Source organism: Phalangium opilio, unplaced genomic scaffold, assembly GCF_054372755.1.
Source record: "Phalangium opilio isolate 3A_F unplaced genomic scaffold, DU_Popi_V2 ptg000017l_1, whole genome shotgun sequence".
Classification (NCBI taxonomy): domain Eukaryota; kingdom Metazoa; phylum Arthropoda; class Arachnida; order Opiliones; family Phalangiidae; genus Phalangium; species Phalangium opilio.
In genome coordinates, this window is record NW_028324151.1 from 13655115 (window position 1) to 13681458 (window position 26344).

The 26344-nt window shown below is 42.3% G+C and overlaps 2 long non-coding RNA genes and 2 other non-coding genes across 4 annotated transcripts; 2 read left to right on the forward strand and 2 right to left on the reverse strand.

The window, feature by feature from the left end:
* Window positions 1–5416: 5416 nt before the first annotated feature.
* On the reverse strand, window positions 5417–5489 carry TRNAK-CUU (transfer RNA lysine (anticodon CUU)). The gene has a single exon. It is a non-coding gene; the product is annotated as a tRNA-Lys (tRNA).
* An 807-nt stretch (window positions 5490–6296) lies between these two features.
* On the reverse strand, window positions 6297–6369 carry TRNAK-CUU (transfer RNA lysine (anticodon CUU)). Its single transcript has one exon. It is a non-coding gene; the product is annotated as a tRNA-Lys (tRNA).
* A 9415-nt stretch (window positions 6370–15784) lies between these two features.
* Window positions 15785–16419, forward strand: LOC149704187 (uncharacterized). Its single transcript, XR_016381682.1, has 2 exons — window positions 15785–15916; window positions 15999–16419. It is a non-coding gene; the product is annotated as an uncharacterized LOC149704187 (long non-coding RNA).
* A 7570-nt stretch (window positions 16420–23989) lies between these two features.
* LOC149704188 (uncharacterized) lies at window positions 23990–25115 on the forward strand. The gene is made up of 2 exons (XR_016381683.1): window positions 23990–24612; window positions 24695–25115. It is a non-coding gene; the product is annotated as an uncharacterized LOC149704188 (long non-coding RNA).
* The last annotated feature ends 1229 nt before the right edge of the window (window positions 25116–26344 follow it).

Consider the following 26344-nt stretch of genomic DNA (forward strand, 5'->3'; position numbering starts at 1 on the left):
TATTTTTGTACTTTTTGCTTTAATTCAAGCAAATGTAACGATATTCATTCAAAAAACTGTATAAATTCAATTTTCAATAAGAAATCGTTGTCACGGATTTTGTATCTTGAAGAAAAAAAACATGCGATTTTTTCGGTACACTTTTGAATGCATTTTTTTCTGGACAAATGTTTGACCGAATTCAGCTTAATTACCTATAAAATACTCATTAAAAGTGATTTCATCTCGATTGATCAAAAAATAAAAATGTACCTCGATTTTTAATACCGTTTTCAAAATCGACGTTTCTCGACCAGAAAAGCACATTTTTAGAATTTTTTCACTATTTTCAAATATAACCACTGAAACCATTATTTTTGTATTTTTTGCTGTAATTCAAGCAAATGTAACGATATTCATTCAAAAAACTGTTCAAATTCAATTTTCAATAAGAAATCGTTGTCACGGATTTTGTATCTTGAAGAAAAAAAACATGCGATTTTTTCGGTACACTTTTGAATGAATTTTTTTCTGGACAAATGTTTCACCGAATTCAGCTTAATTACCTATAAAATACTCATTAAAAGTGATTTCATCTCGATTGATCAATAAATAAAAATGTACCTCGATTTTTAATACCATTTTCAAAATCGACGTTTCTCGACCAGAAAAGCACATTTTGAGTATTTTTTCACTATTTTCAAATATGACCACTGAAACCATTATTTTTGTACTTTTTGCTTTAATTCAAGCAAATGTAACGATATTCATTCAAAAAACTGTATAAATTCAATTTTCAATAAGAAATCGTTGTCACGGATTTTGTATCTTGAAGAAAAAAAACATGCGATTTTTTCGGTATACTTTTGAATGCATTTTTTTCTGGACAAATGTTTGACCGAATTCAGCTTAATTACCTATAAAATACTCATTTAAAGTGATTTCATCTCGATTGATCAAAAAATAAAAATGTACCTCGATTTTTAATACCGTTTTCAAAATCGACGTTTCTCGACCAGAAAAGCACATTTTTAGAATTTTTTCACTATTTTCAAATATAACCACTGAAACCATTATTTTTGTATTTTTTGCTGTAATTCAAGCAAATGTAACGATATTCATTCAAAAAACTGTTCAAATTCAATTTTCAATAAGAAATCGTTGTCACGGATTTTGTATCTTGAAGAAAAAAAACATGCGATTTTTTCGGTACACTTTTGAACGCATTTTTTTCTGGACAAATGTTTGACCGAATTCAGCTTAATTACCTATAAAATACTCATTAAAAGTGATTTCATCTCGATTGATCACTAAACAAAAATGTACCTCGATTTTTAATACCACTTTCAAAATCGACGTTTCTCGACCAGAGAAGCACATTTTGAGTATTTTTTCACTATTTTCAAATATGACCACTGAAACCATTATTTTTGTACTTTTTGCTTTAATTCAAACAAATGTAACGATATTCATTCAAAAAACTGTATAAATTCAATTTTCAATAAGAAATCGTTGTCACGGATTTTGTATCTTGAATAAAAAAACATGCGATTTTTTCGGTACACTTTTGAATGCATTTTTTTCTGGACAAATGTTTGACCGAATTCAGCTTAATTACCTATAAAATACTCATTAAAAGTGATTTCATCTCGATTGATCAAAAAATAAAAATGTACCTCGATTTTTAATACCGTTTTCAAAATCGACGTTTCTCGACCAGAAAAGCACATTTTTAGAATTTTTTCACTATTTTCAAATATAACCACTGAAACCATTATTTTTGTATTTTTTGCTGTAATTCAAGCAAATGTAACGATATTCATTCAAAAAACTGTTCAAATTCAATTTTCAATAAGAAATCGTTGTCACGGATTTTGTATCTTGAAGAAAAAAAACATGCGATTTTTTCGGTACACTTTTGAATGCATTTTTTTCTGGACAAATGTTTGACCGAATTCAGCTTAATTACCTATAAAATACTCATTAAAAGTGATTTCATCTCGATTGATCACTAAACAAAAATGTACCTCGATTTTTAATACCACTTTCAAAATCGACGTTTCTCGACCAGAGAAGCACATTTTGAGTATTTTTTCACTATTTTCAAATATGACCACTGAAACCATTATTTTTGTACTTTTTGCTTTAATTCAAACAAATGTAACGATATTCATTCAAAAAACTGTATAAATTCAATTTTCAATAAGAAATCGTTGTCACGGATTTTGTATCTTGAATAAAAAAAACATGCGATTTTTTCGGTACACTTTTGAATGCATTTTTTTCTGGACAAATGTTTGACCGAATTCAGCTTAATTACCTATAAAATACTCATTAAAAGTGATTTCATCTCGATTGATCAAAAAATAAAAATGTACCTCGATTTTTAATACCGTTTTCAAAATCGACGTTTCTCGACCAGAAAAGCACATTTTTAGAATTTTTTCACTATTTTCAAATATAACCACTGAAACCATTATTTTTGTATTTTTTGCTGTAATTCAAGCAAATGTAACGATATTCATTCAAAAAACTGTTCAAATTCAATTTTCAATAAGAAATCGTTGTCACGGATTTTGTATCTTGAAGAAAAAAAACATGCGATTTTTTCGGTACACTTTTGAATGAATTTTTTTCTGGACAAATGTTTCACCGAATTCAGCTTAATTACCTATAAAATACTCATTAAAAGTGATTTCATCTCGATTGATCAATAAATAAAAATGTACCTCGATTTTTAATACCATTTTCAAAATCGACGTTTCTCGACCAGAAAAGCACATTTTGAGTATTTTTTCACTATTTTCAAATATGACCACTGAAACCATTATTTTTGTACTTTTTGCTTTAATTCAAGCAAATGTAACGATATTCATTCAAAAAACTGTACAAATTCAATTTTCAATAAGAAATCGTTGTCACGGATTTTGTATCTTGAAGAAAAAAAACATGCGATTTTTTCGGTATACTTTTGAATGCATTTTTTTCTGGACAAATGTTTGACCGAATTCAGCTTAATTACCTATAAAATACTCATTTAAAGTGATTTCATCTCGATTGATCAAAAAATAAAAATGTACCTCGATTTTTAATACCGTTTTCAAAATCGACGTTTCTCGACCAGAAAAGCACATTTTTAGAATTTTTTCACTATTTTCAAATATAACCACTGAAACCATTATTTTTGTATTTTTTGCTGTAATTCAAGCAAATGTAACGATATTCATTCAAAAAACTGTTCAAATTCAATTTTCAATAAGAAATCGTTGTCACGGATTTTGTATCTTGAAGAAAAAAAACATGCGATTTTTTCGGTACACTTTTGAATGCATTTTTTTCTGGACAAATGTTTGACCGAATTCAGCTTAATTACCTATAAAATACTCATTAAAAGTGATTTCATCTCGATTGATCACTAAACAAAAATGTACCTCGATTTTTAATACCACTTTCAAAATCGACGTTTCTCGACCAGAGAAGCACATTTTGAGTATTTTTTCACTATTTTCAAATATGACCACTGAAACCATTATTTTTGTACTTTTTGCTTTAATTCAAACAAATGTAACGATATTCATTCAAAAAACTGTATAAATTCAATTTTCAATAAGAAATCGTTGTCACGGATTTTGTATCTTGAATAAAAAAAACATGCGATTTTTTCGGTACACTTTTGAATGCATTTTTTTCTGGACAAATGTTTGACCGAATTCAGCTTAATTACCTATAAAATACTCATTAAAAGTGATTTCATCTCGATTGATCAAAAAATAAAAATGTACCTCGATTTTTAATACCGTTTTCAAAATCGACGTTTCTCGACCAGAAAAGCACATTTTTAGAATTTTTTCACTATTTTCAAATATAACCACTGAAACCATTATTTTTGTATTTTTTGCTGTAATTCAAGCAAATGTAACGATATTCATTCAAAAAACTGTTCAAATTCAATTTTCAATAAGAAATCGTTGTCACGGATTTTGTATCTTGAAGAAAAAAAACATGCGATTTTTTCGGTACACTTTTGAATGCATTTTTTTCTGGACAAATGTTTGACCGAATTCAGCTTAATTACCTATAAAATACTCATTAAAAGTGATTTCATCTCGATTGATCACTAAACAAAAATGTACCTCGATTTTTAATACCACTTTCAAAATCGACGTTTCTCGACCAGAGAAGCACATTTTGAGTATTTTTTCACTATTTTCAAATATGACCACTGAAACCATTATTTTTGTACTTTTTGCTTTAATTCAAACAAATGTAACGATATTCATTCAAAAAACTGTATAAATTCAATTTTCAATAAGAAATCGTTGTCACGGATTTTGTATCTTGAATAAAAAAAACATGCGATTTTTTCGGTACACTTTTGAATGCATTTTTTTCTGGACAAATGTTTGACCGAATTCAGCTTAATTACCTATAAAATACTCATTAAAAGTGATTTCATCTCGATTGATCAAAAAATAAAAATGTACCTCGATTTTTAATACCGTTTTCAAAATCGACGTTTCTCGACCAGAAAAGCACATTTTAAAATTTTTTCACTATTTTCAAATATAACCACTGAAACCATTATTTTTGTATTTTTTGCTGTAATTCAAGCAAATGTAACGATATTCATTCAAAAAACTGTTCAAATTCAATTTTCAATAAGAAATCGTTGTCACGGATTTTGTATCTTGAAGAAAAAAACATGCGATTTTTTCGGTACACTTTTGAATGCACAACACCTCTTCCGGGTGGGCGCTAACCATTGCGCCACGGAAGCCCAAAAGTTAAATGTTCGTCAGGTATTGAGAAAAACTCTGACTTTTCACGCTACATCTGAGACCCCACAACACCTCTCCCGGGTGGGCTCGAACCACCAACCTTTCGGTTAACAGCTGAACGCGCTAACCATTGCGCCACGGAAGCCCAAAAATTAAATGTTCGTCAGATATTGTGGAAAAACTCTGACTTTTTACGTTACATTTGAGATCCCTTAACACCGCTCCCGGGTGGGCTCGAACCACCAACCTATTGGTTAAGAGCAGAACGCGCTAACCATTGAGCCACGGAAGCTCAGAAATTAAATGGTTGTCAGGTATTGTGGAAAAGTTATGTCTTTTCACGCTACATCTGAGACCCCACAACACCTCTCCCGGGTGGGCTCGAACCACCAACCTTTCGGTTAACAGCTGAACGCGCTAACCATTGCGCCACGGAAGCCCAAAAATTAAATGTTCGTCAGGTATTGTGGAAAAACTTTTCTTTTTACTTTACATTTGAGACTACACAACACCGCTCCCGGGTGTGATCGAACCACCACCCTTTCGGTTAACAGCCGAACGCGCTAACCATTGCGCCACGGAAGCTCAAAAATTAAATGTCCGTCAGGTATTGTGGAAAAACTCTGACTTTTTACGTTACATTTGAGATCCCTTAACACCGCTCCCGGGTGGGCTCGAACCACCAACCTATTGGTTAAGAGCCGAACGCGCTAACCATTGAGCCACGGAAGCTCAGAAATTAAATGGTTGTCAGGTATTGTGGAAAAGTTATGACTTTTCACGCTACATCTGAGACCCCACGTTACCTCTCCCGGGTGGGCTCGAACCACCAACCTATTGGTTAACAGCCGAACGCGCTAACCATTGCGCCAAGGAAGCTCAGAAATGAAAAGGTCTTCAGGTATTGTGGAAAAACTTTGACTTTTTACGTTACATTTGAGATCCCTTAACACCGCTCCCCTGTGGGCTCGAACCACCAACCTTTCAGTTAACAGCTGAACGCGCTAACCATTGCGCCACGGAAGCCCAAAAATTAAATGTTCGTCAGGTATTGTGGAAAAACTTTTCTTTTTGCGTTACATTTGAGACTACACAACACCGCTCCCGGGTGTGATCGAACCACCAACCTTTCGGTTAACAGCCGAACGTGCTAACCATTGCGCCACGGAAGCCCAAAAATTAAATGTCCGTCAGGTATTGTGGAAAAACTTTTCTTTTAACGTTAAATTTGAGACTACATAACAACGCTCCCGGGTGGGCTCGAACCACCAACCTATTGGTTAACAGCCGAACGCGCTAACCATTGAGCCACGGAAGCTCAGAAATTAAATGTTTGTCACCTATTGTGGAAAAGTTTTGAATTTTTACGCTACATCTGAGACACCAAAACACCTCTCCCGGGTGGGCTCGAACCACCAACCCTTCGGTTAACAGCTGAACGCGCTAACCATTGCGCCAAGGAAGCCCAAAAATTAAATGCTCGTCAGGTATTGTGGAAAAACTCTGACTTTTTACGTTACATTTGAGATCCCTTAACACCGCTCCCGGGTGGGCTCGAACCACCAACCTATTGGTTAAGAGCCGAACGCGCTAACCATTGAGCCACGGAAGCTCAGAAATTAAATGGTTGTCAGGTATTGTGGAAAAGTTATGACTTTTCACGCTACATCTGAGACCCCACGTTACCTCTCCCGGGTGGGCTCGAACTACCAACCTATTGGTTAACAGCCGAACGCGCTAACCATTGCGCCAAGGAAGCTCAGAAATGAAAAGGTCTTCAGGTATTGTGGAAAAACTTTGACTTTTTACGTTACATTTGAGATCCCTTAACACCGCTCCCCTGTGGGCTCGAACCACCAACCTTTCAGTTAACAGCTGAACGCGCTAACCATTGCGCCACGGAAGCCCAAAAATTAAATGTCCGTCAGGTATTGTGGAAAAACTTTTCTTTTAACGTTAAATTTGAGACTACATAACAACGCTCCCGGGTGGGCTCGAACCACCAACCTATTGGTTAACAGCCGAACGCGCTAACCATTGAGCCACGGAAGCTCAGAAATTAAATGTTTGTCACGTATTGTGGAAAAGTTTTGACTTTTTACGCTACATCTGAGACACCAAAACACCTCTCCCGGGTGGGCTCGAACCACCAAGCTTTCGGTTAACAGCTGAACGCGCTAAACTTTGCGCCAAGGAAGCCCAAAAATTAAATGCTCGTCAGGTATTGTGGAAAAACTCTGACTTTTTACGTTACATTTGAGACTGCACAACACCGCTCCCGGGTGCGCTCGAACCACCAACCTTTCGGTTAACAGCCGAACGCGCTAACCATTGCGCCACGGAAGCCCAAAAATTAAATGTTCGTCAGGTATTGTGGAAAAACTTTTCTTTTTACGTTACATTTGAGACTACACAACACCGCTCCCGGGTGTGATCGAACCACCAACCTTTCGGTTAACAGCCGAACGCGCTAAGCATTGCGCAACGGAAGCCCAAAAATTAAATTTCAGTCAGGTATTGTGGAAAAACTTTTCTTTTTACGTTACATTTGAGAACCCTTAACACCGCTCCCGGGTGGGCTCGAACCATCAACCTATTGGTTAACAGCCGAACGCGCTAACCATTGAGCCACGGAAGCTCAGAAATTGAATGGTTGTCAGCTATTGTGGAAAAGTTATGACTTTTCACGCTACTTCTGAGACCCCACGTCACCTCTCCCTGGTGGGCTCGAACCACCAACCTATTGGTTAACAGCCGAACGCGCTAACCATGGAGCCAAACAAGATCAGAAATGAAAAGGTCTTCAGGTATTGTGGAAAAACTTTGACTTTTTACGTTACATTTGAGATCCCTTAACACAGCTCCCGGGTGGGCTCGAACCACCAACCTTTCGGTTAACAGCTGAACGCGCTAACCATTGCGCCACGGAAGCCCAAAAATTAAATGTTCGTCAGGTATTGTGGAAAAACTTTTCTTTTTACGTTACATTTGAGACTACACAACACCGCTCCCGGGTGTGATCGAACCACCACCCTTTCGGTTAACAGCCGAACGCGCTAACCATTGCGCCACGGAAGCCCAAAAATTAAATGTCCGTCAGGTATTGTGGAAAAACTTTTCTTTTTACGTTACATTTGAGACTACATAACACCGCTCCCGGGTGGGCTCGAACCACCAACCTATTGGTTAACAGCCGAACGCGCTAACCATTGAGCCACGGAAGCTCAGAAATTAAATGGTTGTCAGGTATTGTGGAAAAGTTATGTCTTTTCACGCTACATCTGAGACCCCAACCTTTCGGTTAACAGCCGAACGCGCTAACCATTGCGCCACGGAAGCCCAAAAATTAAATGTCCGTCAGGTATTGTGGAAAAACTTTTCTTTTTACGTTACATTTGAGACTACATAACACCGCTCCCGGGTAGGCTCGAACCACCAACCTATTGGTTAACAGCCGAACGCGCTAACCATTGAGCCACGGAAGCTCAGAAATTAAATGGTTGTCAGGTATTGTGGAAAAGTTATGTCTTTTCACGCTACATCTGAGACCCCAACCTTTCGGTTAACAGCTGAACGCGCTAACCATTGCGCCACGGAAGCCCAAAAATTAAATGTTCGTCAGGTATTGTGGAAAAACTTTTGTTTTTACGTTACATTTGAGACTACACAACGCCGCTCCCGGGTGTGATGGAACCACCAACCTATTGGTTAACTGCCGAACGCGCTAACCATTGCGCCACGGAAGCCCACAAATTAAATGTTCGTCAGGTATTGTGGAAAAACTCTGACTTTTTACGTTACATTTGAGAACCCTTAACACCGCTCCCGGGGGGGCTTGAACCATCAACCTATTGGTTAACAGCCGAACGCGCTAACCATTGAGCCACGGAAGCTCAGAAATTAAATGGTTGTCAGGTATTGTGGAAAAGTTATGACTTTTCACGCTACTTCTGAGACCCCACGTCACCTCTCCCGGGTGGGCTCGAACCACCAACCTATTGGTTAACAGCCGAACGCGCTAACCATGGAGCCAAACAAGCTCAGAAATGAAAAGGTCTTCAGGTATTGTGGAAAAATTTTGACTTTTTACGTTACATTTGAGATCCCTTAACACCGCTCCCGGGTGGGCTCGAACAACCAACCTTTCGGTTAACAGCTGAACGCGCTAACCATTGCGCCACGGAAGCCCAAAAATTAAATGTTCGTCAGGTATTGTGGAAAAACCTTTCTTTTTACGTTACATTTGAGACTACACAACACCGCTCCCGGTTGTGATCGAACCACCACCCTTTCGGTTAACAGCCGAACGCGCTAACCATTGCGCCACGGAAGCCCAAAAATTAAATGTTCGTCAGGTATTGTGGAAAAACTTTTCTTTTTACGTTACATTTGAGAACCCTTAACACCGCTCCCGGGTGGGCTCGAACCATCAACCTATTGGTTAACAGCCGAACGCGCTAACCATTGAGCCACGGAAGCTCAGAAATTGAATGGTTGTCAGGTATTGTGGAAAAGTTATGACTTTTCACGCTACTTCTGAGACCCCACGTCACCTCTCCCTGGTGGGCTCGAACCACCAACCTATTGGTTAACAGCCGAACGCGCTAACCATCGAGCCAAACAAGATCAGAAATGAAAAGGTCTTCAGGTATTGTGGAAAAACTTTGACTTTTTACGTTACATTTGAGATCCCTTAACACCGCTCCCGGGTGGGCTCGAACCACCAACCTTTCGGTTAACAGCTGAACGCGCTAACCATTGCGCCACGGAAGCCCAAAAATTAAATGTTCGTCAGGTATTGTGGAAAAACTTTTCTTTTTACGTTACATTTGAGACTACACAACACCGCTCCCGGGTGTGATCGAACCACCACCCTTTCGGTTAACAGCCGAACGCGCTAACCATTGCGCCACGGAAGCCCAAAAATTAAATGTCCGTCAGGTATTGTGGAAAAACTTTTCTTTTTACGTTACATTTGAGACTCCATAACACCGCTCCCGGGTGGGCTCGAACCACCAACCTATTGGTTAACAGCCGAACGCGCTAACCATTGAGCCACGGAAGCTCAGAAATTAAATGGTTGTCAGGTATTGTGGAAAAGTTATGTCTTTTCACGCTACATCTGAGACCCCAACCTTTCGGTTAACAGCTGAACGCGCTAACCATTGCGCCACGGAAGCCCACAAATTAAATGTTCGTCAGGTATTGTGGAAAAACTCTGACTTTTTACGTTACATTTGAGATCCCATAACGCCGCTCCCGTGTGGGCTCGAACCACCAAACCTATTGGTTAACAGCCGAACGCGCTAAACATTGAGCCACGGAAGCTCAGAAATTAAATTTTTGTCACGTATTGTGGAAAAGTTTTGACTTTTTACGCTACATCTGAGACACCGAAACACCTCTCCCGGGTGGGCTCGAACCACCAACCTTTCGGTTAACAGCCGAACGCGCTAACCATTGCGCCAAGGAAGCCCAAAAATTAAATGTCCGTCAGGTATTGTGGAAAAACTTTTCTTTTTACGTTACATTTGAGACTACATAACACCGCTCCCGGGTGGGCTCGAACCACCAACCTATTGGTTAACAGCCGAACGCGCTAACCATTGAGCCACGGAAGCTCAGAAATTAAATGGTTGTCAGGTATTGTGGAAAAGTTATGTCTTTTCACGCTACATCTGAGACCCCAACCTTTCGGTTAACAGCCGAACGCGCTAACCATTGCGCCACGGAAGCCCAAAAATTAAATGTCCGTCAGGTATTGTGGAAAAACTTTTCTTTTTACGTTACATTTGAGACTACATAACACCGCTCCCGGGTGGGCTCGAACCACCAACCTATTGGTTAACAGCCGAACGCGCTAACCATTGAGCCACGGAAGCTCAGAAATTAAATGGTTGTCAGGTATTGTGGAAAAGTTATGTCTTTTCACGCTACATCTGAGACCCCAACCTTTCGGTTAACAGCTGAACGCGCTAACCATTGCGCCACGGAAGCCCACAAATTAAATGTTCGTCAGGTATTGTGGAAAAACTCTGACTTTTTACGTTACATTTGAGATCCCATAACGCCGCTCCCGTGTGGGCTCGAACCACCAAACCTATTGGTTAACAGCCGAACGCGCTAAACATTGAGCCACGGAAGCTCAGAAATTAAATTTTTGTCACGTATTGTGGAAAAGTTTTGACTTTTTACGCTACATCTGAGACACCGAAACACCTCTCCCGGGTGGGCTCGAACCACCAACCTTTCGGTTAACAGCCGAACGCGCTAACCATTGCGCCAAGGAAGCCCAAAAATTAAATGTCCGTCAGGTATTGTGGAAAAACTTTTCTTTTTACGTTACATTTGAGACTCCATAACACCGCTCCCGGGTGGGCTCGAACCACCAACCTATTGGTTAACAGCCGAACGCGCTAACCATTGAGCCACGGAAGCTCAGAAATTAAATGGTTGTCAGGTATTGTGGAAAAGTTATGTCTTTTCACGCTACATCTGAGACCCCAACCTTTCGGTTAACAGCTGAACGCGCTAACCATTGCGCCACGGAAGCCCACAAATTAAATGTTCGTCAGGTATTGTGGAAAAACTCTGACTTTTTACGTTACATTTGAGATCCCATAACGCCGCTCCCGTGTGGGCTCGAACCACCAAACCTATTGGTTAACAGCCGAACGCGCTAAACATTGAGCCACGGAAGCTCAGAAATTAAATTTTTGTCACGTATTGTGGAAAAGTTTTGACTTTTTACGCTACATCTGAGACACCGAAACACCTCTCCCGGGTGGGCTCGAACCACCAACCTTTCGGTTAACAGCCGAACGCGCTAACCATTGCGCCAAGGAAGCCCAAAAATTAAATGTCCGTCAGGTATTGTGGAAAAACTTTTCTTTTTACGTTACATTTGAGACTACATAACACCGCTCCCGGGTGGGCTCGAACCACCAACCTATTGGTTAACAGCCGAACGCGCTAACCATTGAGCCACGGAAGCTCAGAAATTAAATGGTTGTCAGGTATTGTGGAAAAGTTATGTCTTTTCACGCTACATCTGAGACCCCAACCTTTCGGTTAACAGCCGAACGCGCTAACCATTGCGCCACGGAAGCCCAAAAATTAAATGTCCGTCAGGTATTGTGGAAAAACTTTTCTTTTTACGTTACATTTGAGACTACATAACACCGCTCCTGGGTGGGCTCGAACCACCAACCTATTGGTTAACAGCCGAACGCGCTAACCATTGAGCCACGGAAGCTCAGAAATTAAATGGTTGTCAGGTATTGTGGAAAAGTTATGTCTTTTCACGCTACATCTGAGACCCCAACCTTTCGGTTAACAGCTGAACGCGCTAACCATTGCGCCACGGAAGCCCAAAAATTAAATGTTCGTCAGGTATTGTGGAAAAACTTTTGTTTTTACGTTACATTTGAGACTACACAACGCCGCTCCCGGGTGTGATGGAACCACCAACCTATTGGTTAACTGCCGAACGCGCTAACCATTGCGCCACGGAAGCCCACAAATTAAATGTTCGTCAGGTATTGTGGAAAAACTCTGACTTTTTACGTTACATTTGAGAACCCTTAACACCGCTCCCGGGTGGGCTCGAACCATCAACCTATTGGTTAACAGCCGAACGCGCTAACCATTGAGCCACGGAAGCTCAGAAATTAAATGGTTGTCAGGTATTGTGGAAAAGTTATGACTTTTCACGCTACTTCTGAGACCCCACGTCACCTCTCCCGGGTGGGCTCGAACCACCAACCTATTGGTTAACAGCCGAACGCGCTAACCATGGAGCCAAACAAGCTCAGAAATGAAAAGGTCTTCAGGTATTGTGGAAAAATTTTGACTTTTTACGTTACATTTGAGATCCCTTAACACCGCTCCCGGGTGGGCTCGAACAACCAACCTTTCGGTTAACAGCTGAACGCGCTAACCATTGCGCCACGGAAGCCCAAAAATTAAATGTTCGTCAGGTATTGTGGAAAAACCTTTCTTTTTACGTTACATTTGAGACTACACAACACCGCTCCCGGTTGTGATCGAACCACCACCCTTTCGGTTAACAGCCGAACGCGCTAACCATTGCGCCACGGAAGCCCAAAAATTAAATGTTCGTCAGGTATTGTGGAAAAACTTTTCTTTTTACGTTACATTTGAGACTACACAACACCGCTCCCGGGTGTGATCGAACCACCAACCTTTCGGTTAACAGCCGAACGCGCTAAGCATTGCGCAACGGAAGCCCAAAAATCAAATTTCAGTCAGGTATTGTGGAAAAACTTTTCTTTTTACGTTACATTTGAGAACCCTTAACACCGCTCCCGGGTGGGCTCGAACCATCAACCTATTGGTTAACAGCCGAACGCGCTAACCATTGAGCCACGGAAGCTCAGAAATTGAATGGTTGTCAGGTATTGTGGAAAAGTTATGACTTTTCACGCTACTTCTGAGACCCCACGTCACCTCTCCCTGGTGGGCTCGAACCACCAACCTATTGGTTAACAGCCGAACGCGCTAACCATCGAGCCAAACAAGATCAGAAATGAAAAGGTCTTCAGGTATTGTGGAAAAACTTTGACTTTTTACGTTACATTTGAGATCCCTTAACACCGCTCCCGGGTGGGCTCGAACCACCAACCTTTCGGTTAACAGCTGAACGCGCTAACCATTGCGCCACGGAAGCCCAAAAATTAAATGTTCGTCAGGTATTGTGGAAAAACTTTTCTTTTTACGTTACATTTGAGACTACACAACACCGCTCCCGGGTGTGATCGAACCACCACCCTTTCGGTTAACAGCCGAACGCGCTAACCATTGCGCCACGGAAGCCCAAAAATTAAATGTCCGTCAGGTATTGTGGAAAAACTTTTCTTTTTACGTTACATTTGAGACTCCATAACACCGCTCCCGGGTGGGCTCGAACCACCAACCTATTGGTTAACAGCCGAACGTTCTAACCATTGAGCCACGGAAGCTCAGAAATTAAATGGTTGTCAGGTATTGTGGAAAAGTTATGTCTTTTCACGCTACATCTGAGACCCCAACCTTTCGGTTAACAGCTGAACGCGCTAACCATTGCGCCACGGAAGCCCACAAATTAAATGTTCGTCAGGTATTGTGGAAAAACTCTGACTTTTTACGTTACATTTGAGATCCCATAACGCCGCTCCCGTGTGGGCTCGAACCACCAAACCTATTGGTTAACAGCCGAACGCGCTAAACATTGAGCCACGGAAGCTCAGAAATTAAATTTTTGTCACGTATTGTGGAAACGTTTTGACTTTTTACGCTACATCTGAGACACCGAAACACCTCTCCCGGGTGGGCTCGAACCACCAACCTTTCGGTTAACAGCCGAACGCGCTAACCATTGCGCCAAGGAAGCCCAAAAATTAAATGTCCGTCAGGTATTGTGGAAAAACTTTTCTTTTAACGTTACATTTGAGACTATATAACACCGCTCCTGGGTGGGCTCGAACCACCAACCTATTGGTTAACTGCCGAACGCGCTAACCATTGAGCCACGGAAGCTCAGAAATTAAATGATTGTCAGGTATTGTGGAAATGTTATGACTTTTCACGCTACATCTGAGACCCCACGTCACCTCTCCCGGATGGGCTCGAACCACCAACTTATTGGTTAACAGCCGAACGCGCTAACCATGGAGCCAAAAAAGCTCAGGAATGAAAAGGTCTTCAGGTATTGTGGAAAAACTTTGACTTTTTACGTTACATTTGAGATCCCTTAACACCGCTCCCGGGTGGGCTCGAACCACCAACCTTTCGGTTAACAGCCGAACGCGCTAACCATTGAGCCACGGAAGCTCAGAAATTAAATGGTTGTCAGGTATTGTGGAAAAGTTTTGACTTTTTACGCAACATCTGAGACCCCACAACACCTCTCCCGGGTGAGCTCGAACCAGCAACCTTTCGGTTAACAGCCGAACGCGCTAACCATTGCGCCACGGTGGCCCAAAAATTAAATGTTCATCAGGTATTGTGGAAAAACTCTGACTTTTTACGTTACATTTGAGATCCCATAACGCCGCTCCCGTGTGGGCTCGAACCACCAAACCTATTGGTTAACAGCCGAACGCGCTAACCATTGAGCCACGGAAGCTCAGAAATTAAATTTTTGTCACGTATTGTGGAAAAGTTTTGACTTTTTACGCTACATCTGAGACACCGAAACACCTCTCCCGGGTGGGCTCGAACCACCAACCTTACGGTTAACAGCCGAACGCGCTAACCATGGAGCTAAACAAGCACAGAAATGAAAAGGTCTTCAGGTATTGTGGAAAAACTTTGACTTTTTACGTTACATTTGAGATCCCTTAACACCGCTCCCGGGTGGGCTCGAACCACCAACCTTTCAGTTAACAGCTGAACGCGCTAACCATTGCGCCACGGAAGCCCAAAAATTAAATGTTCGTCAGGTATTGTGGAAAAACTTTTCTTTTTACGTTACATTTGAGACTACACAACACCGCTCCCGGGTGTGATCGAACCACCAACCTTTCGGTTAACAGCCGAACGCGCTAACCATTGCGCCAAGGAAGCCCAAAAATTAAATGTCCGTCAGGTATTGTGGAAAAACTTTTCTTTTAACGTTACATTTGAGACTATATAACACCGCTCCCGGGTGGGCTCGAACCACCAACCTATTGGTTAACTGCCGAACGCACTAACCATTGAGCCACGGAAGCTCAGAAATTAAATGGTTGTCAGGTATTGTGGAAAAGTTATGACTTTTCACGCTACATCTGAGACCCCACAACACCTCTCCCGGGTGGGCTCGAACCAAGGTTCTTATAGAAACTTCGTATCATAAGGTTGGCTTATAAAGCCGTTTTTTAAAACGAAAAATCTGGCTCGAAAAACGGGGGGCAATACTTTGGTTTTTTCCCTTCTTATGACGTGGTTGGATCCCGGGGAACCAAAGGAAACAAGACTTCGCGTTTGAGCATCCTCTCGAATAATGGCCCGTTCCTCCTATAGGAGGAAAGTTAAACGCGGTTAGCCGGGAACCCAGTAACGACTCGAGTGCGAAGTTTGGCCGGGGACTTGCCGCGTCCTGCGGCGGTTCACCGCGGTTGGTTAAAAATGAAAATTAAAAATGTCGAGCTTTGAAAGTTTTTCAAGTTTCAAATAACGTAAGAATAAACCCCTTTTATGCTAATTTCAAGCAATACATGAGTGGTATTACTATTAAACTCTAAATTTCATAAATTATAGCGACCAAGGCTTAGCTCCAACTTTCCATTTAAGAATTAAGATTGAACATCAATTCAATTTGTAATCTGCCTAAGTTCAGACTGCATCTCATTTTAAGTTACAGCTGAAATAAAATGCCTGGCCTGCGGTGCTCCGTGCTTGACTGTGATAATTCATTAATAAGGACAAAAGGTATATCGGGAGAAGAAAATGGAAAAGCTCACTATGTAGAAACAGAATATTTATAATTCTCAGATACATTTGTGATAAATTTGGTTCTACAGTTGATACAGTATTACACTAGCGTTTCTAGGCTAGTCAATAAATTTTATTGTAAACAAAGTGTCCTAATTACAACACATGTTAAAGCTAAAGTATGTGATAATTTTCTAAATTTCTACCTCATTTTTGTTAAAAATAAAATGGACTATTGAGAGCTGAATTTATAGAATCAAAAATTAAGAAGTTATATATTCATTTAGGTCTACTGTGTTAAGAATTTGGAAACGTATACGTTATAATATGCAATAGAAAAATATTCCACTTCACGCATTTTGCTAAGACAGACATTTTTGAAATCCGCGTAATACCCCCAAAAATCTACTTTCCAAAGGCTGTTGGGATCCAGCTACGTCACTCGCGACTGCCCGGAGAGGAGAGAGAATTTTCCTTTCAGCGAGACGTTTTTTTTCGCAAATAAGCACCCCTTGGGCTCGAACCACCAACCTTTCGGTTAACAGCTGAACGCGCTAACCATTGCGCCAAGGAAGCTCAAAAATTAAATGTTCGTCAGGTATTGTGGAAAAACTCTGACTTTTTACGTTACATTTGAGATCCCATAACACCGCTCCCGGCTGGGTTCGAACCACCAACCTATTGGTTAACAGCCGAAAGCGCTAACCATTGAGCCACGGAAGCTCAGAAATTAAATGTTTGTCACGTATTGTGGAAAAGTTTTGACTTTTTACGCAACATCTGAGACCCCACAACACCTCTCCCGGGTGGGCTCGAACCAGCAACCTTTCGGTTAACAGCCGAACGCGCTAACCATTGCGCCAAGGAAGCTCAGAAATTAAATGTTTGTCACGTATTGTGGAAAAGTTTTGACTTTTTACGCAACATCTGAGACCCCACAACACCTCTCCCGGGTGGGCTCGAACCAGCAACCTTTCGGTTAACAGCCGAACGCGCTAACCATTGCGCCACGGTGGCCCAAAAATTAAATGTTCATCAGGTATTGTGGAAAAACTCTGACTTTTTACGTTACATTTGAGATCCCATAACGCCGCTCCCGTGTGGGCTCGAACCACCAAACCTATTGGTTAACAGCCGAACGCGCTAACCATTGAGCCACGGAAGCTAAGAAATTAAATTTTTGTCACGTATTGTGGAAACGTTTTGACTTTTTACGCTACATCTGAGACACCGAAACACCTCTCCCGGGTGGGCTCGAACCACCAACCTTTCGGTTAACAGCCGAACGCGCTAACCATGGAGCCAAACAAGCACAGAAATGAAAAGGTCTTCAGGTATTGTGGAAAAACTTTGGCTTTTTACGTCACATTTGAGACTTCACAACACCGCTCCCGGGTGGGCTCGAACCAGCAACCTATTGGTTAAGAGCCGAACGCGATAACCATTGCGCCACGGAAGCCCAAAAATTAAATGTTCGTCAGGTATTGTGGAAAAACTCTGACTTTTTACGTTACATTTGAGATCCCACAACACCGCTCCCGGGTGGGTTCGAACCACCAACCTATTGGTTAACAGCCGAAAGCGCTAACCATTGAGCCACGGAAGCTCAGAAATTAAATGTTTGTCACGTATTGTGGAAAAGTTTTGACTTTTTACGCAACATCTGAGACCCCACAACACCTCTCCCGGGTGGGCTCGAACCAGCAACCTTTCGGTTAACAGCCGAACGCGCTAACCATTGCGCCAAGGAAGCTCAGAAATTAAATGTTTGTCACGTATTGTGGAAAAGTTTTGACTTTTTACGCTACATCTGAGACCCCACAACACCTCTCCCGGGTGGGTTCGAACCACCAACCTTTCGGTTAACAGCTGAACGCGCTAACCATTGCTCCACGGAAGCCCAAAAGTTAAATGTTCGTCAGGTATTGTTGAAAAACTCTGACTTTTCACGCTACATCTGAGACCCCACAACACCTCTCCCGGGTGGGCTCGAACCACCAACCTTTCGGTTAACAGCTGAACGCGCTAACCATTGCGCCACGGAAGCCCAAAAATTAAATGTTCGTCAGATATTGTGGAATAACTCTGACTTTTTACGCTACATCTGAGACCCCACGTCACCTTTCCCGGGTGGGTTCGAACCACCAACCTATTGGTTAACAGCCGAAAGCGCTAACCATTGAGCCACGGAAGCTCAGAAATTAAATGTTTGTCACGTATTGTGGAAAAACTTTTCTTTTTACGTTTCATTTGAGACTACACAACACCGCTCCCGGGTGGGCTCGAACCACCAACCTTTCGGTTAACAGCCGAACGCGCTAACCATTGCGCCAAGGAAGCCCAAAAAATAAATGGTCGTCAGGTATTGTGGAAAAACTTTTCTTTTTACGTTTCATTTGAGACTACACAACACCGCTCCCGGGTGGGCTCGAACCACCAACCTTTCGGTTAACAGCCGAACGCGCTAACCATTGAGCCACGGAAGCTCAGAAATTAAATGGTTGTCACGTATTGGGGAAAAGTTATGACTTTTCACGCTACATCTGAGACCCCACAACACCTCTTCCGGGTGGGCTCGAACCAAAAACCTTTCGGTTAACAGCTGAACGCGCTAACCATTGCGCCACGGAAGCCCAAAAGTTAAATGTTCGTCAGGTATTGTTGAAAAACTCTGACTTTTCACGCTACATCTGAGACCCCACAACACCTCTCCCGGGTGGGCTCGAACCACCAACCTTTCGGTTAACAGCTGAACGCGCTAACCATTGCGCCACGGAAGCCCAAAAATTCAATGTCCGTCAGGTATTGTGGAAAAACTTTTCTTTTAACGTTAAATTTGAGACTACATAACAACGCTCCCGGGTGGGCTCGAACCACCAACCTATTGGTTAACTGCCGAACGCGCTAACCATTGAGCCACGGAAGCTCAGAAATTAAATGGTTGTCAGGTATTGTGGAAAAGTTAGGACTTTTCACGCTACATCTGAGACCCCACAACACCTCTCCCGGGTGGGCTCGAATTACCAACCTTTGGGTTAACAGCTGAATGCGCTAACCATTGCGATACGGAAGCCCAAAAATAAAATGTTCGTCAGGTATTGTGGAAAAATTCTGAATTTTTACGTTACATTTGAGATCCCATAACGCCGCTCCCGAGTGGGCTCGAACCACCAACCTTTTGGTTAACAGCCGAACGCGCTAACCATTGAGCCACGGAAGTTCAGAAATTAAATGTTTGTCACGTATTGAGGAAAAGTTTTGAATTTTTACGCTACATCTGAGACACCAAAACACCTCTCCCGGGTGGGCTCGAACCACCAACCCTTCGGTTAACAGCTGAACGCGCTAACCATTGCGCCAAGGAAGCCCAAAAATTAAATGCTCGTCAGGTATTGTGGAAAAACTCTGACTTTTTACGTTACATTTGAGACTGCACAACACCGCTCCCGGGTGCGCTCGAACCACCAACCTTTCGGTTAACAGCCGAACGCGCTAACCATTGCGCCACGGAAGCCCAAAAATTAAATGTTCGTCAGGTATTGTGGAAAAACTTTTCTTTTTACGTTACATTTGAGACTACACAACACCGCTACCGGGTGTGATCGAACCACCAACCTTTCGGTTAACAGCCGAACGCGCTAACCATTGCGCAACGGAAGCCCAAAAATTAAATTTCCGTCAGGTATTGTGGAAAAACTTTTCTTTTTACGTTACATTTGAAAACCCTTAACACCGCTCCCGGGTCGGCTCGAACCATCAAACTATTGGTTAACAGCCGAACGCGCTAACCATTGAGCCACGGAAGCTCAGAAATTAAATGGTTGTCAGGTATTGTGGAAAAGTTATGACTTTTCACGCTACTTCTGAGACACCAAAACACCTCTCCCGGGTGGGCTCGAACCAACAACCCTTCGGTTAACAGCTGAACGCGCTAACCATTGCGCCAAGGAAGCCCAAAAATTAAATGCTCGTCAGGTATTGTGGAAAAACTCTGACTTTTTACGTTACATTTGAGATCCCATAACGCCGTTCCCGGGTGGGCTCGAACCACTAACCTATTGGTTAACAGCCGAACGTGCTAACCATTGAGCCACGGAAGCTCAGAAATTAAATGTTTGTCACGTATTGTGGAAAAGTTTTGACTTTTTACGCTACATCTGAGACACCAAAACACCTCTCCCGGGTGGGCTCGAACCACCAACCTTTCGGTTAACAGCTGAACGCGCTAAACTTTGCGCCAAGGAAGCCCAAAAATTAAATGCTCGTCAGGTATTGTGGAAAAACTCTGACTTTTTACGTTACATTTGAGACTGCACAACACCGCTCCCGGGTGCGCTCGAACCACCAACCTTTCGGTTAACAGCCGAACGCGCTAACCATTGCGCCACGGAAGCCCAAAAATTAAATATTCGTCAGGTATTGTGGAAAAACTTTTCTTTTTACGTTACATTTGAGACTACACAACACCGCTCCCGGGTGTGATCGAACCACCAACCTTTCGGTTAACAGCCGAACGCGCTAACCATTGCGCAACGGAAGCCCAAAAATTAAATTTCCGTCAGGTATTGTGGAAAAACTTATCTTTTTACGTTACATTTGAAAACCCTTAACACCGCTCCCGGGTGGGCTCGAACCATCAACCTATTGGTTAACAGCCGAACGCGATAACCATTGAGCCACGTGTTAACTATCGCATCCTACCACATGTACCCTTATTTGTATCTCGCGCCACCTCAAGGTTTCCCCTAGATATGTATAGATGGCGCCACCCCTTTTACTTTTTCGTAAAACCTAAGGAGCATTGTAACGTACCTTTGCTCCCTACTCTTTTTATGCAGCGTTGGTCGGGTATAGTCATGCCCAACCAACTCCGACAATTATGTAAGCAGTATTACTTTTCTCTCATTAAAACCTCTTGTTAATTAAACCCAAGTCTCGTAACTCAATCATATATCAACGTCAACAATTCAGAAGTGGGATATACTCAAAACTACGCCCTGATATAATGTTTTGAGTGAGTTACCAACGTTATGAGAGACTTGGAACGCTAAGCCTAAATTAACCCTAACGAACACGTTGTCCATTGAACGTTCCCAAATGGTCAATGTTATTTCATGCTCAAACGAATACGAAATGAAATACGTTCCTAACGCTTATGTTTAAAAACAAAATCGAAAAGAATACTGCAATTAACGAAATTAACGATGAAAAGAAGCAAATGCGTCGCGCTCAGAGTAAGTGATGCTCAACGCCTTGGAATCGAATACGAGTTACCAAAGAATGGATCAGTTATCGAGGGCTACGGATCCGCAGTTACGAAGATACTAGGAGTATGCGAGGCAACTTTAAAAATTGATCAAGCTACTGCACACGTAGAAATCCAAGTAGTCCCCGACGAAGCGCAGGCTATACCACTGTTGGTAGGACAGCCGTTTTCAGAGCAACCACACGTAGTAATCGTCCGCCGCAGTAATACAATACGCATTTTTGAAGAAACGGAAACAATGACGGAAGAAGACGACTGTCTACGGAACTTCCACATACCAGACTTACCGAAACCGAGTCTGAAACTTTGGACAAAAGAAGCTACGGTAATAGCTCCAAAATACATAGGATTTGTCGATGTACACATTGGCGAACAGAGCATGCCAGAGACAGATTTATTCATCGAACTGCAGATGCGTCAGAATCCAAGTTACGAACATTGTATTCCACGAAGTATTACACGATTAAACGCGAAAGGACAAACAACGATCCCGATCATGAACATTTCGGACAAAGAACTCACCTTTATGAGCGGGCAGAGTATCGCTCGCGCAGATGTTTGCACGGAAAGCCAAACAAACACGAATCCAGAGATCATGCACATGGAGGAACGCATCCTAAGCTCCGTTGCAGAAGAAGAGGTAAACATTGGCCCAACGGTGACCAATGACGAGAAGAAACTATTGATAGACCTCTTAAACGAGTACCGAGACATCCTCTCTAACGGGATAAACCATATTGGACGCACCGATCGAGCAACAATGAAAATAGAACTAGATAACCCGAAACCGATTACGCTAACCATTGCGCCACGGTGGCCCAAAAATTAAATGTTCATCAGGTATTGTGGAAAAACTCTGACTTTTTACGTTACATTTGAGATCCCATAACGCCGCTCCCGTGTGGGCTCGAACCACCAAACCTATTGGTTAACAGCCGAACGCGCTAACCATTGAGCCACGGAAGCTCAGAAATTAAATTTTTGTCACGTATTGTGGAAAAGTTTTGACTTTTTACGCTACATCTGAGACACCGAAACACCTCTCCCGGGTGGGCTCGAACCACCAACCTTACGGTTAACAGCCGAACGCGCTAACCATGGAGCCAAACAAGCACAGAAATGAAAAGGTCTTCAGGTATTGTGGAAAAACTTTGACTTTTTACGTTACATTTGAGATCCCTTAACACCGCTCCCGGGTGGGCTCGAACCACCAACCTTTCAGTTAACAGCTGAACGCGCTAACCATTGCGCCACGGAAGCCCAAAAATTAAATGTTCGTCAGGTATTGTGGAAAAACTTTTCTTTTTACGTTACATTTGAGACTACACAACACCGCTCCCGGGTGTGATCGAACCACCAACCTTTCGGTTAACAGCCGAACGCGCTAACCATTGCGCCAAGGAAGCCCAAAAATTAAATGTCCGTCAGGTATTGTGGAAAAACTTTTCTTTTAACGTTACATTTGAGACTATATAACACCGCTCCCGGGTGGGCTCGAACCACCAACCTATTGGTTAACTGCCGAACGCACTAACCATTGAGCCACGGAAGCTCAGAAATTAAATGGTTGTCAGGTATTGTGGAAAAGTTAAGACTTTTCACGCTACATCTGAGACCCCACGTCACCTCTCCCGGATGGGCTCGAACCACCAACTTATTGGTTAACAGCCGAACGCGCTAACCATGGAGCCAAACAAGCTCAGGAATGAAAAGGTCTTCAGGTATTGTGGAAAAACTTTGACTTTTTACGTTACATTTGAGATCCCTTAACACCGCTCCCGGGTGGGCTCGAACCACCAACCTTTCGGTTAACAGCCGAACGCGCTAACCATTGAGCCACGGAAGCTCAGAAATTAAATGGTTGTCAGGTATTGTGGAAAAGTTTTGACTTTTTACGCAACATCTGAGACCCCACAACACCTCTCCCGGGTGGGCTCGAACCAGCAACCTTTCGGTTAACAGCCGAACGCGCTAACCATTGCGCCACGGTGGCCCAAAAATTAAATGTTCATCAGGTATTGTGGAAAAACTCTGACTTTTTACGTTACATTTGAGATCCCATAACGCCGCTCCCGTGTGGGCTCGAACCACCAAACCTATTGGTTAACAGCCGAACGCGCTAACCATTGAGCCACGGAAGCTCAGAAATTAAATTTTTGTCACGTATTGTGGAAAAGTTTTGACTTTTTACGCTACATCTGAGACACCGAAACACCTCTCCCGGGTGGGCTCGAACCACCAACCTTTCGGTTAACAGCCGAACGCGCTAACCATGGAGCCAAACAAGCACAGAAATGAAAAGGTCTTCAGGTATTGTGGAAAAACTTTGACTTTTTACGTTACATTTGAGATCCCTTAACACCGCTCCCGGGTGGGCTCGAACCACCAACCTTTCAGTTAACAGCTGAACGCGCTAAGCATTGCGCCACGGAAGCCCAAAAATTAAATGTTCGTCAGGTATTGTGGAAAAACTTTTCTTTTTACGTTACATTTGAGACTACACAACACCGCTCCCGGGTGTGATCGAACCACCAACCTTTCGGTTAACAGCCGAACGCGCTAACCATTGCGCCAAGGAAGCCCAAAAATTAAATGTCCGTCAGGTATTGTGGAAAAACTTTTCTTTTAACGTTACATTTGAGACTATATAACACCGCTCCCGGGTGGGCTCGAACCACCAACCTATTGGTTAACTGCCGAACGCACTAACCATTGAGCCACGGAAGCTCAGAAATTAAATGGTTGTCAGGTATTGTGGAAAAGTTATGACTTTTCACGCTACATCTGAGACCCCACAACACCTCTCCCGGGTGGGCTCGAACCAAGGTTCTTATAGAAACTTCGTATTATAAGGTTGGCTTATAAAGCCGTTTTTTAAAACGAAAAATCTGGCTCGAAAAACGGGGGGCAATACTTTGGTTTTTTCCCTTCTTATGACGTGGTTGGATCCCGGGGAACCAAAGGAAACAAGACTTCGCGTTTGAGCATCCTCTCGAATAATGGCCCGTTCCTCCTATAGGAGGAAAGTTAAACGCGGGAAGCCGGGAACCCAGTAACGACTCGAGTGCGAAGTTTGGCCGGGGACTTGCCGCGTCCTGCGGCGGTTCACCGCGGTTGGTTAAAAATGAAAATTAAAAATGTCGAGCTTTGAAAGTTTTTCAAGTTTCAAATAACGTAAGAATAAACCCCTTTTATGCTAATTTCAAGCAATACATGAGTGGTATTACTATTAAACTCTAAATTTCATAAATTATAGCGACCAAGGCTTAGCTCCAACTTTCCATTTAAGAATTAAGATTGAACATCAATTCAATTTGTAATCTGCCTAAGTTCAGACTGCATCTCATTTTAAGTTACAGCTGAAATAAAATGCCTGGCCTGCGGTGCTCCGTGCTTGACTGTGATAATTCATTAATAAGGACAAAAGGTATATCGGGAGAAGAAAATGGAAAAGCTCACTATGTAGAAACAGAATATTTATAATTCTCAGATACATTTGTGATAAATTTGGTTCTACAGTTGATACAGTATTACACTAGCGTTTCTAGGCTAGTCAATAAATTTTATTGTAAACAAAGTGTCCTAATTACAACACATGTTAAAGCTAAAGTATGTGATAATTTTCTAAATTTCTACCTCATTTTTGTTAAAAATAAAATGGACTATTGAGAGCTGAATTTATAGAATCAAAAATTAAGAAGTTATATATTCATTTAGGTCTACTGTGTTAAGAATTTGGAAACGTATACGTTATAATATGCAATAGAAAAATATTCCACTTCACGCATTTTGCTAAGACAGACATTTTTGAAATCCGCGTAATACCCCCAAAAATCTACTTTCCAAAGGCTGTTGGGATCCAGCTACGTCACTCGCGACTGCCCGGAGAGGAGAGAGAATTTTCCTTTCAGCGAGACGTTTTTTTTCGCAAATAAGCACCCCTTGGGCTCGAACCACCAACCTTTCGGTTAACAGCTGAACGCGCTAACCATTGCGCCAAGGAAGCTCAAAAATTAAATGTTCGTCAGGTATTGTGGAAAAACTCTGACTTTTTACGTTACATTTGAGATCCCATAACACCGCTCCCGGCTGGGTTCGAACCACCAACCTATTGGTTAACAGCCGAAAGCGCTAACCATTGAGCCACGGAAGCTCAGAAATTAAATGTTTGTCACGTATTGTGGAAAAGTTTTGACTTTTTACGCAACATCTGAGACCCCACAACACCTCTCCCGGGTGGGCTCGAACCAGCAACCTTTCGGTTAACAGCCGAACGCGCTAACCATTGCGCCACGGTGGCCCAAAAATTAAATGTTCATCAGGTATTGTGGAAAAACTCTGACTTTTTACGTTACATTTGAGATCCCATAACGCCGCTCCCGTGTGGGCTCGAACCACCAAACCTATTGGTTAACAGCCGAACGCGCTAACCATTGAGCCACGGAAGCTAAGAAATTAAATTTTTGTCACGTATTGTGGAAACGTTTTGACTTTTTACGCTACATCTGAGACACCGAAACACCTCTCCCGGGTGGGCTCGAACCACCAACCTTTCGGTTAACAGCCGAACGCGCTAACCATGGAGCCAAACAAGCACAGAAATGAAAAGGTCTTCAGGTATTGTGGAAAAACTTTGGCTTTTTACGTCACATTTGAGACTTCACAACACCGCTCCCGGGTGGGCTCGAACCAGCAACCTATTGGTTAAGAGCCGAACGCGATAACCATTGCGCCACGGAAGCCCAAAAATTAAATGTTCGTCAGGTATTGTGGAAAAACTCTGACTTTTTACGTTACATTTGAGATCCCATAACACCGCTCCCGGGTGGGTTCGAACCACCAACCTATTGGTTAACAGCCGAAAGCGCTAACCATTGAGCCACGGAAGCTCAGAAATTAAATGTTT